Source organism: Phascolarctos cinereus, unplaced genomic scaffold (assembly GCF_003287225.1).
Source record: "Phascolarctos cinereus isolate Bilbo 61053 unplaced genomic scaffold, phaCin_HiC Scaffold_5;HRSCAF=322, whole genome shotgun sequence".
NCBI classification, from domain to species: domain Eukaryota; kingdom Metazoa; phylum Chordata; class Mammalia; order Diprotodontia; family Phascolarctidae; genus Phascolarctos; species Phascolarctos cinereus.
This window is the reverse complement of record NW_027555958.1, coordinates 141626408-141642996: the sequence shown is the minus strand read 5'-3', so window position 1 is coordinate 141642996 and position 16589 is coordinate 141626408. Positions and strand designations below refer to the sequence as shown.

Genomic DNA, 16589 nt, shown 5'->3' with positions numbered 1-16589 from the left:
GTTTAGTTATTTTTCAGACATAATTCTCATGGTTTAGATGAATAAACATCATGAGGTTTAGGAATTACCTGGAGTTAAGCAGTTGCACCTGTTTATATGGACAAACTAAAACCAAGAATTCTAACTGTGATTCAGGCACTCTGTTGGAACTTTGAAGACTATCTACATTGTCCAAATTACCTGGATTGTTTATTCCATCACACTTTTCCTAGGTAACTCCTCTTCTGTGTTTTGGCTCCTAGACCACGGAGCCAAGGCACTAATATGTAATTGAGTGCATGATACAGACTAACATCTCAGCTATAATTACTCTCCTGGGAGAGAAGAGATGTAACATTTTCCTATTTGACTAACCCCATTATTCCATTTAGAGTTAAAGGCTATGGTTGGATTCATAATGTGTCTTCATATTTAATGTAATTAGGCAGTAATAATCAGTGGGCTACATATTTCATGGTAGTTAGTGACTGGACGGGGACGTGAGAGCCTGAGGCAAATTCATTTCTTATTAAATTACTGAATCCTTTGTTCACTTGTCCCTGTTCACAGCCAGATATCTTGATTTAAGAAAAAAGACTTTCCCTATAAACAACTTTTAGAAACCCTTGACAGCTCATGAGTGGAGATTTCTAGAATAAAATTTTATGCCAGCCTCTGCAGCTCTTGAAACAGTGTGCACGGTAGACGGACCCAGCCTTAGAGTCAGAAAGACTCCAAATCTTGTCTCTGACACATACTGACTTTATGACAGTGGCTAAATTATTTAAGCATTCAATGGCTTCAAGCAGCTATAAGTCTAAATCAGGGGTAGGGAACCTGCAGCCTCGAGGCCACATGTGGTCCTCTAGGTCCTCAAGTGCAGCCCTTAGACCGAATCCAAATTTCACAGAACAAATCCCCTTAATAAAAGGATTTGTTCTGTAAAACTTGGACTCAGTCAAAAAGCAGCACTCAAGGACCTAAAAGGCTACATGTGGCCTCAAGGCCACAAGTTTCCCATGCCTGGAATGATAATGGAATTGTTGATTTGCATTGGTGGAGGGAGTTTCCAAGCCAGATGGTCATAGTAGTGAAGTCACAAGACTGGGTCAAAACCCAAAACTGTAGCAGCTAAGATGGCATGTGAGCAGAAGAAAGGGTAGAAAGTTGCTTAGGATATCTGCATGTAGATGAGGATCCTGGAGCCAGTTTCTGGTCTTTAGTTTTGCAGGTTCTGAAGCTTGATTTTATTAGTTCATGCAGTGGTGGCTGGTATGAATTGATTTCCCTGTAGACTAACAAAATCCATGATAGACTGATTTCTCAACAAGAATCCTAATCCATCAGTTTTATAATGGGAGTGAGAGAAGCAAGCAAACTGCTCACATACTTTTTGGATCCATAGATCCTACTAGTAGGCATATATACCACAAGCAAGTCAAAGACAGAAAGAAAGATTCTAAATATACCAACATATTTATAGCACCACATTTGAGGGCAGCAAAAAACTGAAAAACAAAGTGGTTGCCCATCCATTGGGGAGTACTTCAACACATTGAAATGTAGGAATGTAATGGAATATTATTGTTTTATAGGAATTGATGCACACGAGGAATTTGGAAAAAACAGGAAAACTGGTTTAAACTGATGCAGTGTGAAATAAGTGAATCAGGAAAACAGCATAGACAATGACAAGACTCTAAATGAGAAGACCACTGAAATGAAGCCAAAGTCAAGTGTGATCACCAGCCTTGGGGTCAAAAAAGAAATGACAAAAACATACCTATTTCTTGTTGCTGGAGAGGTGGAGGACTATGGGTTCTGAATGTTATATTCACTGTCAGACACAGTCACCATATTATTTAATTTTACTTGATTGTTTTTCTCTGTTACAAGCGAAGTACCACTGAGTAGGGGTTTGAGTATATTCATGTATTAAATCTGTCACTTCTTCCATTTCAGGACATTTCAAGTTATTCAGTATATGGAGAAGTAACTTCCTTGGCACAGTATCTCAATAGCATCTTCTGCCATGGAGTTTAGTTATCTTTCAGACAATATTGTCATGGTTTAGATGAATAAACACCATGATGACTGATGTAAAAATAGTAAGCATCAATAAGATGTTAAAGATTTTTAAAAAAGTTTCAAAATTTGCCCTGGTAGTTTTATTTAGCAGATTAAGTAAGATTATGCCATTTGCAGAGAATACAGCCTCCTCGTGGGAAAATCCATCCAGAACAACAAATTACAGAGCAACAGCATACTTTGGGATCATATAACCAGAGCAAAAAGAAGCTGATGTACTAAAGCAATGTTTCCATCAATCTGGTAGTCTGGCAAATTCACCTCCTCCAGGACCAAGGACTTAGAACTAAAAAGAACCAATGAGGGCATACAACGAAACCTCCTTATTTTATAGATGAAGAATCTGAGGTCCAGGGAAGTTGAATAAGTTGTTTAATGTAGCAGAGCCAGGATATGAATTGAAGCCCTTGGACTCCAAACACAGTACTCCTTCTGCATTACCATGCTACATCCCATCTATAGATACGTAGCACAAGTCATTAGAACCAGATCATTGGAAAGTGTTGGAGACACACTGCCAAATTTTATTCTTTGGCTCTTCTTCCCTCATTTCCATACCCCTTCTGTTATGACGTTGTCTATTATAACGAATTAAATCACAGTGTAAATTATTATACTTTATTATCCATAACCGACAATTAAGAGGTACTTCAGTTTCATTGGCAGCACCATCACACACCAATTCTTGGGATCACTTCTGTCTATTGCTGATCTTATCCATTTTGTAGCGATGTTAACTATTTCAGTGTTACATTTTCTGAACCTTCTACCGTATTCTAAAGGAGCATGCTATTTGTAGGCAACTCCCTACGCATTTATGATAAACTAGACAGCCTTGATAGAACAGGAAAAAATAGCAACTTCCTTAGATGAACAGATTTCTGGAATGTAGAAAATGGAATGTGACAATCCACATTCATGGAACTCTTTCAAAAACTCGGTTTCTTCTTTTGAAGAAAAGAACCTTAGTCACTTGAAGAGGTCATCTTAAAATCAGCCATCTAGAATCTTTCCACACCTCAGAGCAGGACAATCAACAAACATTTACATGCCTCCTGTATGCCAATACTGTTAAGTACCGGGTACACAAAGACAAAATTAAACAGTTCCTACCCTTAAGGAATTAAGGGACTATATTTATGGTGACTCTGTAGGGCACCAGTTTGCCCTCCATCATTGACTTTAGAAGGAGCCTCAACAAGCAATGAGTATATAGGCCACTATTTAATTATATCTGCTCTAGATTTTATTTAGTGACTATAGAAATCAGATAGAGTCATGATTTTGGTGAGGGGAGACATCACAATAGTGAAATCCTAGTGAGGAATCATACACGCGTGCACAGATCAATAACTGATCTTAGAACTGCCTGGAGCACAGAGATAAGTGACACACATAGGGCCACACATACAGCAGGTGTCAGAGGCAGGTCTCATATCAAAAATATATAAAGACCTTTGTCAAATCTATAAGAATGAGTCATTCTCTAATTGATAAATGGTCAAAGGATATGAACAGGCAGTTTACCAATGAAGAAATCCAAACAATTTATAATCATATGAAAAAAATGCTCTGTTATTATTGATTAGAGAAATGCAAATTAAAACAACCTTGAGATATTTTACACCTACCAAATTAGCTAAAGTGATTGAAAGGGAAAGCAACAAACATTGGAAGATGTGGAAAAACTGGGACATTAATTCTTTGTTGGTGGAATTGTGAATTGATGCGATCATTTTGAAGAATAGTCTGGAATTATATCCAAAGTGTTATTAAACTACCTTATACCCTTTGACCCAGAATTACCACTACAAGGTCTGTTTCCAAAGATGATGAGGGAAAAAGGAAAAGAATCTATATGTTCTAAAATGTTTATAGCAGCTCTCTTTGTGGTGGCAAAGAACTGGAAATTGCAGGGATGCCCATCAATTGGGGAATGGCTGAAAAAGTTGTGGTATGATTGTGTTGGAATATTGCTATGCTAAAAGAAATGATGAACTCAATAATCTTAGAAAAACATGGAAAGACTTACATGAAGTAATGAAGAGTGAAATTAGCAGAATCAAAACAACATTGTATATAGAAACAACAATACTGTTTTAAGAATGACTTTGAGTGAATAAGCTATTTTGACTATTATGAATATCCACATTAGCTACAAAGTACATATGAAGAAAAATGCTATCTGCATCTAGAGAAAGAACTGATAGATGTGTAGAATAATTTCACATACACATACATGCATACATCTATCTGTGTCTAATGGTAGCTATTTCTAGTGCAGGGTGAGGTAGGGTCGGAAAAAAGAAAAAAAGAAATTTACATGATAATTTTGTTGTATATTTGAAAGGAATAGCAAGTTATACTTAGTAGATTTTTATTGTATTATGTTATGTAACTTTTATTCCACAAAAATGTATTAATGTAAAAAAAAATAAAAGGGAAAAAAGTGTCAGAGGAAGGACTGAAACCAGTTTGTCTTGACTTTAAGGCTGGCTCTGTACCCTTTAAGAAAGGCTACTTCTCCAACCTTAGTGTCCTTTAAATTCTCAAAAAGGAAAAAAAAGTGACTTTTAAAAAAACTAGTCACAAGTCACAAAAAAAGATCCCATGATGATAAAAAAACAAAAAAAAATTATGTTAAATGTTTTCTTAACTCTTTCCTTCTTCTGATTGACAGATTGCAGCCCATGAGGGTTTATTGAATACCTGCCATGTACTTGGCCCTGTGCCATGGGTGAAGATGATCTGGTCTTTACCCTCCAGAAACTCTTAGTTTTGTCTCAATATATGAGATAAGAGTAAACAAGGGCCAATGTGGTTTAATGCAGTGGTCTCCAAACTTTTTTGTTTGTGTACCTCTATCGTTAAATCTTTTTTGAGCATGTTCCCAATCTTTATATATATTTATAAATTACATGCATGGACTATTGCTCTATTGATGACATGCATTCTAAAACTTATACAAAAATAGAAATTAAACAAGGTTAAAATAAAAATGAAATAATATTTAGTCTCCAAATCACTATGGAACCATTGGAGTTTATTGAGGAGAGAAAGCTCAGGCCTGCGCTTTAGGAAAATCACTTTGGTAGTTTATGTAGGGCAGATTGGCAAGGTGAAAGAGAGTGATGTGGGGATACCAAGTAGGTTATTCCAGGACAGAGCTGATAGACATAGGATAGAGATGATAAGGAACTGAAGTAGCTTGGTGGTTGTATGAGTAGAGAAAAGGAAATAGATTGCAAGATGTGGAGATTGAACTGACAAGATTTATTAACTGATTGGATATATGGGGCCTGGAAGAGTAATAGTCCAAGGTAATACTAAGGTTGTAAAAACTAAAGTAATACTCCCCAATTGATAAATAATAAAAACAAAAACAGGCATTTTTCAGAAAAAAACCCCACTATCAATAGTTATTTGAAAAAATGCTCTGAATTACTAATAATTTGTTATTGTTTCAGTCATGTCTGACTCTTCATGACCTCATTTGAAGTTTTTTGGCAAAGATACTAGAGTGGTTTGCCATTTCCTTCTCTAGCTCATTTTACAGATGAGGAACTGAAGCAAACAGGGTCACACAGCTGGTAAGAGTCTGAGAACAGATTTGAATTGGAGAGATGAGTCTTCCTGATTCCACGCCTGGCACTCTATCCACTGCACCACCTAACTGCCTAAACTAATAATTAAATAAGTGCAAATTAAAATATCACTTGAGGTACCACCTCATACCCATCAGATTGAATAAGATGACAGAAAAGAAAAATGATAAATGCTCGAGGAGATATGGAAAAATAGATACACTAATGGACTGTTAGTGAAGATGTGAACTGGTCCAACCATTCCTTATTTTTCTTTTAAAAAATTAAAATTTATTGACCAGAATTCATTTTCCCCAAATAAATATACAACCAATCATTCCTTGCCTTGCTGCATGTTGTGATTTTATTTGAATGACAATATGTTTAACCTTTTTTTAAAATTTGAGTTCAAATTCTTTCTGCCCTTTGGTCCCTCCTTCACCTAATAAGAAGGCAAGCAATATTATATCAATCATACATGTAAAATACAATTTTTCACATTAGTCATGTTGCAGGAAAAAAGAAAAAAAGTTAAATTATGATTCAATCTGCATTCAGACTTCAGTTCTCTCTGGAGGTAAATAGCATTTACCATCTTGAGTCCTTTAGAATTGTCTTGCATTATATTATTAATCTGAATAGCTAAGTTTTTCTACAGTTGATCATCATTACAATATCGCTTTTAGTGTACACAATGTTCTCCTGGTTTTGCTCACTTCACTTTGCATCAGTTCACAAATGTCTTTCCAGCTTTTTCTGAAACTATCCTGTTTGCCCTTTCTTATAGCACAGTTGTATTCAATCACAATCATATACTTGTTCAGCCATTCCCCAATTGATGGGCATCACCTCAATTTCCAATTCTTTGCCACCACAAAAAGAACTGTTAAAAATATTTGATCTCTTTGTGGTCATTATTATTGTTGTTCATCCTTCATTTTTCAAAGAGGATCAATATTTTGACTTGCACATGAGTTGACTTTGTGCAACTCTGCCTCATTTAAATCCATCACCCTCACTCAGCAAGGTCCAGTGGCAAGACAAGTCAAGACGACAGGCAATAGCCCAGAATGCAGTGGATGACCTTGGCATTTTTGATGCTGACCAAGCTCCAAGTGCTCCATAACACTTGCTTCAGCTGCCTTCATAGCTGTTGGAACAAATTGTTTTCATCCACGCATTCAGCCAGGAAAAGTTTTCACATGGTTGGTGTAGACATCACCCTAAAATCACCAACAATTGGTTACCCTCACCCTTGTTTAGCCCACCTGCCAAGATTATTTACTGAGGTATGGCTTCTGTACATATTATAGCTTCTTGGAGCCACAGGTGAGAGATGGGTGAAGGTGGCTCCCAAAGGTGAATGAGCAACCCTGAAAAGGGCTCAGAATGCCCTCACACCAGAGGTGTTAGACTTCCCTGAAGACCTCATACATTTCATATAGACCTAGTCTGACCATTCTGAAGAACAATTTGGAATTATGCCCAAAGGGCTATAAAACTGTGCATACCCTTTGACACAATAATAGTAACAGTGATATTGTAATGACAATCAACTGTGAAAGACAGTTCTGATCAATATAATGATCCATAACAATTCCAAAGGACTCGTGATAAAAAAAATTGCTGAGACAGAGCTGATGAACTCTGAGTACAGATTGAATCATATTTTCTTTCACTTTATTTTTCTTGGTTTCTGACCTTCCTCCCTTCCCCTGTAACATAGCTAATGTGGACACACGTTTTGCATGACTTTATAGATCTATAATGGCTATTATATTTCCTGCCTTTTCAATGGGTGGAGCAAGAGGGAAGAAGGAGGAGGGAAGGAGAGAATTCTGAACTGAAAAAGTTTTTTCAAGAAAGGAATAAATGCTGTACTAATGAAAACTACAACCATCTAGAGCTCATCTTGTGTAACTCACTCTTCCCATCCTATGTGAAAAGGAGTAGGGTTCTTATTCAAACGTCACTGTCACTGCCATGGCCATAGCCACAAAGGTGATCTGGGTAATGGAGACAGTGAATAGGGGTGACATTTTCCTAATGGCATCTGTGCAACTTCTGTGGGTAGCAGTTAGTTTGGGTTTTAACCGCCTCTGCAGAACCAACACCTGCCTCAGAAGGGGGGCAGGTTTAGAGCTTGCACAACACAGGGAGGTAGCAGTGTTGAAATGTTGAACTGGAGGACCTCTAAGATCCCTTTTCAGCTCTTAATCCGAGTCAGTGATCAGCTTCCTGGATATGCCAACCTCTTCAGAAGGTGAAGAATTAACTTCAAGTCTCCTCTTCTCAAACATCTTTTATTTTGTAAGTGGGCGGGAACCATATCTACTTAAATTATAATTTGTAGCAAATGCTATATGACTTAACACATATTTACACACTACCTTGAATTGTCCTTGTATAATGTGATCATGATTTCCTAGTGAGACTTAAGCTCTATCCCTTTTGGCATATCATTTAGCAGGCACCCATACTTGTTCACAGATTAATTGCTTGCACAGTAAGATATAAGATACCAGCGCACACTGATGTTTCCCTTCTGAATTCCCATTGTAATCATGACCAGTATCATGATGGCAAGCATTTGGCTCCATTTCTCCTCTTTCCCCCCACACCTCCCCACAGCCATAGTCTACTAACAACGACAACAACAACAACAACATGAAACTATTTCAGTCACTGAAGTTTGCACAGTTGCCAGCTGCTCATATTAATATAGAAGGCCTAAGAAGCATCTTCAGATGTAGTTAGCTACACAACAGCTTAAGACTCAGGGCAAAATAATGCAGCTATGTAGTGCTCTGCTCTGACATTTGTATTTTGTATGTTTAAAAGGATAGGAAGTTTTGGACTTTTGAATTCATATAGTTAAGCCTTCAATTTTTTTTTGCACTAATCAATGGGGTTAACTGACTTGCCCAGGGTCACACAGCTAGTAAGCGCAAGTGTCTGAGGCCAGTTTGAACTCAGGTCCTCTGACTTCAGGGCTGGTGCTGTGCTACCTATGATATCATTGGTCCTCTTCAAAAATCAAAGATGAACAACAGTCTAGGACCAAAGACCCTCTTGAGAAACAATCGCCTTAGCAAATATGTTCAACATTACAACGAAGCCTGGGACAGAGTTGACCTGGTTGTGGATTGTAAGGAAGAGTTCCTCAAGCATACCACATCTTTATGTAACTAAATAAACCCCAGACCTCCACCAGCCTCTGCATTTAGTCAATCAGTATACTCCTAAGGCTGAGATTATGCTTGGAGTCTAGTTCTAAAGATTGATACACTTCACAAAAGCATCAGAACACAAATGATCAAGATTAGCTTAAAGGTAGTAATTCCCTGCATATAATTTTGTACTGTTTGCTAACACACTGAGCAAGTAATGATTGGTTCAACTTTTTCCTTTTTTACCCATTGTTTGAAGTTGGCTTTTTTCCTTCTGCTGATTCCATCTATTCCATTGTCTCACACACCTTCAGTGGAAAATGTTTCTACCTGTCATCTTTCTGAGCTCATCATGAACTGAATTTTTCTACTTTGACTCCCATAGCTAGATTGATTAAATGTGATTAGGACAAGAGTTAGAAGCAGTTATATAATTGCTTGGCTCCAGAGCGGCAGAAGGGTATATAACCCAGAATTGGTGGTGATGAGAGGGAAGAGAATAGCCTCAGTAGTTGTTTCAGAAGTAGCTTTTAGATAGATTCACTTTTTGTGAAATTGGTAAAGCTAACCCATATGGCCAGCTACGAACTTACAAAAATCAAAGATTATTTTTATTCACAGAAATAAAGAAAATCTGTATGAAGTGATAGTGAATGATCATGCAGAGGCTTATTTAAGACTGGTCAGTTTATAAACATTTATGAAGTGCTTACCCTGTAGCAGACAAAGAAGAGGCAAAAGACAAGCCCTTGCTTTCAAGGAACTCACAGTCTAATGGAAGAAACAAACTAGATACAAGATCCATAGAGGATAAATTGGAGATAGTCGACAAATGGAAGGTATGAGAATTATGGGGAATCAGAAGAGGCTTCTCATAGAATATATGATTTTAATTGGGACTTGACAGAAACCAAGAGGCAGAAATAAAGAGGGAGAATATTTAAGGATACATCAATTCTTAATGCACAGTGACTTGTCAGTAAATGCATATCATTCATTTAAAATTGTTCATTCCCCCCCCCCCAACAGTAATTGGCCTCTCCCTCCCATTAAAGAAGAACAAAACCCTTGTGAAAAAATATGCAAGCAAAACAAATTCTTACATTGGCCATGTCTGAAAAGAATGTTTCAAACTGTATCCTATATTGCCTCTCTGTCAAGAGATAGGGAACATGTTTCATCAAGAATCCTCATAGTTGATGGTCCTTAAATCTTTCAAAGTTGTTTGTCTTTATGATATTTTTAATTGTGCACGTAGTTCTCCATTTGTCCAAATCCGTAATTTTAAGTCAATCATGTTCCACTAAAAGTAGGCCCTGGGAGATAGATCAAAGGTGAAATGTCAAATTCTCTTTCTACTTAGAGTTCATCGTGGGAAACATTAGAGGAGCATGATGCCATTTCACTGACTCTAGGCAGGGAAAGCACACCCAAGAGAATGCTGTCTCATCTACCAAGTATCAAGTATTGGTTTTAGAATTTTTTTCAGGTTTGATTCAGCTTGTGTCCATGAGGTACTCCAAAGAGACACTGAAGCACTTTGGTTAATAGAAAATTACATAAGTCCATCTAATATGTAAAGGATTTAAATCTTTATTTACTTTCATATTAAGCAGTACTCTCCAACATCTAGATTAAGTTATTTAATTCACAAATTCTCAAAAAAAAAAAGCTTAGGGGCAACTAGGTGGTGCAGCAGATAGAGCTCCAACCCTGTAGTTAGGAGGACCAGAGTTCAAATATGACCCCAAACACTTACTAGCTATGTGACCCTGGGCAAGTCACTTAACCCCAATTGCCTCAAAACAAACATAAAGGTACTTGTCATGTCCTGAAAGTTTTGTTTGGGCCCAGACTACTTCTTTGTAGAAGGCTGGAGAACCCAGAGCCTGTCTCTATAGAGAAGAAAGAGGACAGGTCCCCAAAACACTCCTATGTGCACACATGAGGACATGAGTGAGATGATCCTCTTCCAAATCCATTCCTGAGAGCTAGGACCTAGACTTCTCACCTCATCTATACTCCTAGCCACTTTTGTAACCACCTCAGCTCAGCACTGGATATTGTGAAAAGGATTTCTTATCCTGGGGTGTGGGTTTGCTATCAAGAAACTCTGAAGAAGTAAGGGCTTTTGTTACCTAACAAAACCAGAGATATGTGGGGGGGGGAAAAACCTGATCAGGTCAGGTTTTTTTTTTTTTTAAAAACACACCTACCCAAGTCCTTTGCTTGGAATAAAACCCTTCAAAAAGTGTAATGACTGTGGGAAAGGCTTTAGTGTTCCTTCATGATTGAAGACTTTTCACATCTTATTTAGGTGTCTCCTTAAGCTGTGGAAGAGGCTAAACCTCCTCATGAAGAGCTTTGAGAACAAAAGCTATGTGTTCAGAAGTTTTAGTGGTCCTTCATATGAGGAAGGCATGGGACAATAGTACTAGAAGGATCTTCCATAAAAAACATTCCAGGAAAATTCATCATAGTCAGTTGTCCGAGTTTTCTAGCTGCTGATGTACATAGCCATTTTTTTTTTTGTTCAATTGGCGACTGTCATGATTTGAAGTAGAGATGGAGCAATCAGGGTGGGGCAATTATGGGCCTACTTTTTTTTTTAAATTGTCCCAGAGACAGCATCCTTCTAGGAAGTAGATTTCTGATTAGTTACCACATTTACATAGATTAAGTAATCATGATCCAGAGCTGATCCTTGGATTTTAGAATAGTTCTATTTGGGAGTTCAAAGAAATTTTTTTTTTGTCTATAGTTTCCTTTAACCGAGATGCATCCAAAAATCCAATAACTTGGTAGCAGCATGGTCTCAGAAGCTTTCATCCTTTATTATAAAGCTCTATTTAACATTGTAGGGAACATCTTCTACTTTTTCCCTCTCATTTTCTCCCTTCATTCCATATAGGCTGCCTGTAGACCCAATTGTTAATTACATAGTCTTGGCAAGAGGATCCTTTAAAACAAGACAGCTTCCACAGGGGGGCAGTAACTGCCCAGTAGTAGTTAGGTATCAAGTTACCCTTCATGGTTTCTGGAGGCTTTCATTTTTACTAGTCATGCAACCTCTAGCATTTTACCTGTAATAAAATGCCTCAGAATAATGGATACAGTCTGAAGGTAGGAATAAATTAATCCAAGCAGCAGGCATCAACACTGCATCCATATTCCTCAATGTTGTAAGTCTTTGTTCTGGAAGAAAGGAAAAAGCTTCAGTCCCTGAAAGCCATAGTACAGATAAAGAATACATATACCTGCACTGTTCTTTTCTCCAAATTGTATTTTAAGACAAGATTAGCTCTAGACACTTTAGTTGACCATGAGTAGTGCAGCAAGAGAAAGAAAATAAGTTGATTATATGTACTCCATCCCAAGTTTATTCACTGATATCCTTCCTATTTTATTCTTTGAAGGCTGGGGTGGGGGGGGAGGGAAGCTTATAAGCTGGTCCGCTGGAATCACTGCATTTTCCACATAGGAAGAGGGGTGCATTTTCACCCTTCTTTTAATGAACTATCCCACAGAAGTCACAGCAGCGGGAATACTCACATCCTATCCCTTCCAGCCTTCAGAGCTTCCTCCTGAACAGGAAAGGTCTCTAGAACTTCACCAAGGCATCATGGCCTAGTGGAGAGGTAGATAGCTAGCCTCTGAGTAGGGAAGACCTGGGACAACTTTTGACTCATCCCGATAACAGACCCTGAAAAGTCCTTCTCTGGGTGGATAGGTGGGAATTTCTGGACTGGGCATTATGGATAGGAAATTCTAGGTCTGTCTTGAAAAACAATGCCTACTTTATTCCTTCTAGTCTATCCCACCTCCCCCACCCCCCCAAATAGTATGTGATGAAAATAACATGACTCAGCTTGGCCCTAAACCAAAGAAAGGAAGACGGGAGTTTTCCTTGGCATTGCATAGAACTGGAACTATGTTTTGATGACTTAGGCTAAATTCTATTCTTCAGTGAGGTGGGGAAAAAAGTGACTCATCATAAGGGATTTCTCTCTGGGAAAGAGAGAGGAAATACCTTGGGAAATGGAGGTAATGTCCATCCCAGAGGCATTCAGGAACAAGGGTTAGCAGTAGGAAGAAGGTAGAAATAAAAGAAAAGGAAAAAGTCCAGTGGAGTTCAGCTCTCAAACCCAAAGAACACTCAGTAGTCACCTTCTCCAACCCTCTCCACCTTTTTTTCTAGGTGAGGTAACAGAAGCCACAATGGGCTAAGGGATTTGCCCAAGGAAGTCCAGCAGAAAACCCTGGGGACCACGCTATAGCCCAGGTTCTGCAAAGGTCATGGAATTGAGAGCTGGAGCTTTCCCCCACTCCCCACTTTGAGGTCACTTCCAAACCTAATCCCTACCTCCTTCCTTTTACAAAGGAGGAAGCTAAACCCCAGAGAGGTAAATTGAATTGCTAAAGATAACTTAAGTTATAAAGTAGGGAAATCAGAATTCAAATTCAGAGCATTTAAGGAGGTATTCCAAGAGTCAGAAGAATCTTAACAGTTCTGCCTGACCAGCTGTTCTTTTATTTGAAATTAATATCTTTTCTCCCCTTTCCTTCACAAAGCTGCAGGCTAGGAATCGAACTTATTAACTAAGGGAGCTTCTTTCTGGAACTCAAGAAGACCAGAGTTCAAACCCAGATTCAGTCACTTGCTAGCTATGTGAACCTGGGCAAGTCATTTAACTTCTGTCTGCCTCAGTGTCTTCAACTGGAAAACGGAAATAATAAGGGTTACCTCATAGGGTTGTTGGGAAGATCGAATAAAATGTTTGTAAAATGCTTAGCACAGTGCCTGGTTACTCCTTTCTCTTCCTAAAGGAGGATTTAGACATGCCTCACCTTTTCCCTACCCTGAGAGTTTCTCTCTATTGCGAGATAAGGCTTACCCAACAGTGGTCAGGAATATAATGTAGATTAATTTGGGGAGGGAAGAGCCTTGGACTGGTCTTTTGTGGCATAAGAATACCAGGGTTCTCTTGGCATAGGGCGGGGCACAGTCTATCCCTAAAAAACTCTGAAATCAGTCATACTATGTTCACACTCACTCTCATTCCCCGCCCCCCAAGTTGGGCGGGGTGGGGAAGGAATTTTGCTCATAAATGCTCTCTCATTTTGAAAGTGATGACCCTCCCGAGGGAAAAGACCTTAAGCATTTCTCACTCAAATATGACCGTGGTCATGAGACCTTGAAGTTTATAAGCCTTGTCCAGGCAGCCATTCACTATTCAGAGCAGCTTTCTAGACATCATGGGACAAAGAGCTGGAAGGAACACAATAAATAATTTCAGTACTAACATTTTAAAGTTGAGGAAAACAAGACATAAGAAAGTAAAACGACTTACTGAAGGTAAGGAGCAGACACAGGCCTCTGTTGGCGAATTTCTTAACCTAGAGGTTCTAAAATCTTCCTGGAGAGCGATTGGGCCATTTGACTTGAGGTCAATAAATCAAGAATCAAAGGTAGAAGTTAAGTTAATTTGTATCAGTTGTTAGAGGAACAGTAACTCCTTAGAACCAAGAGAGATACTTATAGAGGGTTTTAAATAGCCTTCAGCAGGTAGCCGAAGGAGCTTGTCAGGTAAAGCTACTCCTCCCCTTTCCTTATTTGGGAAAGGGAATAAAAAGGACAAGAAGTCAGGTGATATGGGGGAGGGGTGGGAAAGGAGGAGAATGTTTTAACCCCGCGCTTAAATTTAATGTTGCCCAAGATCCGGTCTCTTCTGGGTGGTGGCGGGGAGGGGCCAGAGTATTTCCCCTGGAGTTAGTTTTATCAGACCCTCAAAATGTCTAGGTAGGGCTGGAGGTCTAGTTAATAGTTCAGAGCATCTGGCAAAATCTGCCAAAGATTTCTAATGACCGGGAGACTTTCCAAGATACTACCTTTCACAAGCGTGTCTGTGTGTGAGTCTCTGTGTTTAAATACACAAGACATCTTTAACCAGAAGAGTTCTCTGCCCAAGTTATAAAATTGCAACATTCTAACAAAATAGAGGATTTAACCTCCTAAAGAAATACATCATACTCTTGATAACATGCCATAATCCAACAGCATTTCTATACAAAAATATCACAATGCAAGGAACTCTTAACTATGATACTAACCTAAACCATGAACCACAAATCTAAAACATGAAGCACAAAACAAAGAAAGACTTACCAATACTGTGTCGGAAACAGACCTTTTTTGATGATCTCTCCTTCTGCAGGAGTCTTAAGGGGGTCTCTTGGGCTCGACCTTTTGAATGGTTCTTGTGAGGCTCTGGCCCCACCTCTGCTTCCTAACCTCCTGAGCTCCTCAGGAGAATAGGGAGGCACTTATAGTTAACTAGCTATTGATGATCTGTAACTTTTCTTAATTATAACTTTGCACTGGCCAGCCTTCCTCCAATCACTTCAGAAAGAGCTTGCCTTCTAACACCTTGTTACTTCAAAAGAAACAACACCTGTCTCCCTTAGCCTAAATATGATTCTCATTGCTTTTCTCCCTTCACCCCCATTTATTTATTTTATTTTTAATTTATGGAATAAAACAAGCATTTCCATAGCATAGTAGGATTAAAAACAAAAGATGATTGCATGTGAACTTGCAAATCTTTATGTAAAGCTTTCAATTTCTTTTAAAGATACAATAAAATTGTCACAAATTTCTTTTTTTTTCCTTCCGTTCCCCTCTTCCCCTCCATGGCTACCATTGAACAATTTATGAATAAACAAGACATAGAAAAGTTAGTTACAAAATGGATAATTTTGATTACATTAAATTGAAAAGTTTTTGTACAAATAAAACAAATGCTAACAAGATCAGAAGGAAAGCAGAAAATTGGAAAAATTTTATAGACAGTTTCTCAGATAAAGGTCTCCTATCTCAGATATGTAAAAAACTTTGTTAACTCTATAAGAATACAAGCCATTCCCAAATGCTTTTTTGCTTTCCTGATACAGATCAAAATTACATAAACCTGGCATAGGTTTCTAATAAATGTACTTAGCAACTGCTTATTGATTGATTATAGAGTGACTGATTTCCAAAAACTAAGGAAAAGATTCAACTTGTGGGACAGGTGCTATGGGAATTTTGAGGGTTGAACTGAAGTAAGTAATTTCAAAATATTTTATTAGACCTTTTAGAGTTATAGTAGTACACTGCAAATTTTTTTTCATTGAATTAATGTAACTTCTATTCTCCCTAACATTTATTTTTTTGGTTTATCCTTGAGCCTATCTCTATGGGTTTCACTGACCCCCATAGTAGTGGCAGTTTCCTGCTCCCCCACCTAATAGGATACCAGATTCTTCAAGCTTGGATTGATTTGATCCTGGGCTCAAATCCTCAGGTGTTCCTTGTCCCTGGCAAAGTAGAATATCTTATTTTCAAAATGACTTGCCCTGAGAGTGACTGCTAAGTGGCTAGAGGTGTCATGAGACAAACTCAGCAGGATTTTATCAATCTGTTAAAGGATATGATGAATATCATGCTCCTCTGTAGAGCAATGAACAATCTGCATTACAGGTTTATCTGTATGATGTCTTTAGGCCCCAAGAAAACTGAGGAATAGTGAGATTTTAGAAATCTTGTTATCCTTTTTATTGCATGACTCAAGGGGCTTCCTAGCCTTTAATTCACCTAGTTTTGAAGGGAGAGGGAAAGGCTTGGGTAGTAGTTGTCTCTATTGCCAAAACCCTTCTGTTAAATATTTCTTTCTTTCCTTTTCTCTTTTCTATCCTTTTTCTTTTTCTTAACTTTCTTTTTTTCCCCCAT

General features: G+C 38.2%; 1 long non-coding RNA gene across 3 annotated transcripts in view; it reads right to left on the bottom strand.

Moving 5' to 3' along the window:
- Positions 1-14419, bottom strand: part of LOC110197608 (uncharacterized) — a 29969-nt gene extending 15550 nt beyond the window's left edge. For 2 of the 3 annotated variants that reach the window (XR_002321534.2, XR_002321535.2), the window contains exons 1-3: positions 14173-14419; positions 11905-12016; positions 9925-10137 (exon numbers count right to left, since the gene is read on the bottom strand). This is a non-coding gene — a long non-coding RNA (uncharacterized LOC110197608). Of the gene's footprint in view, positions 1-9490; positions 10138-11904; positions 12017-14172 lie in introns of those variants that run through there. The other variant, XR_002321533.2, reaches the window with a different exon arrangement.
- Between the last annotated feature and the right edge of the window lie 2170 nt (positions 14420-16589).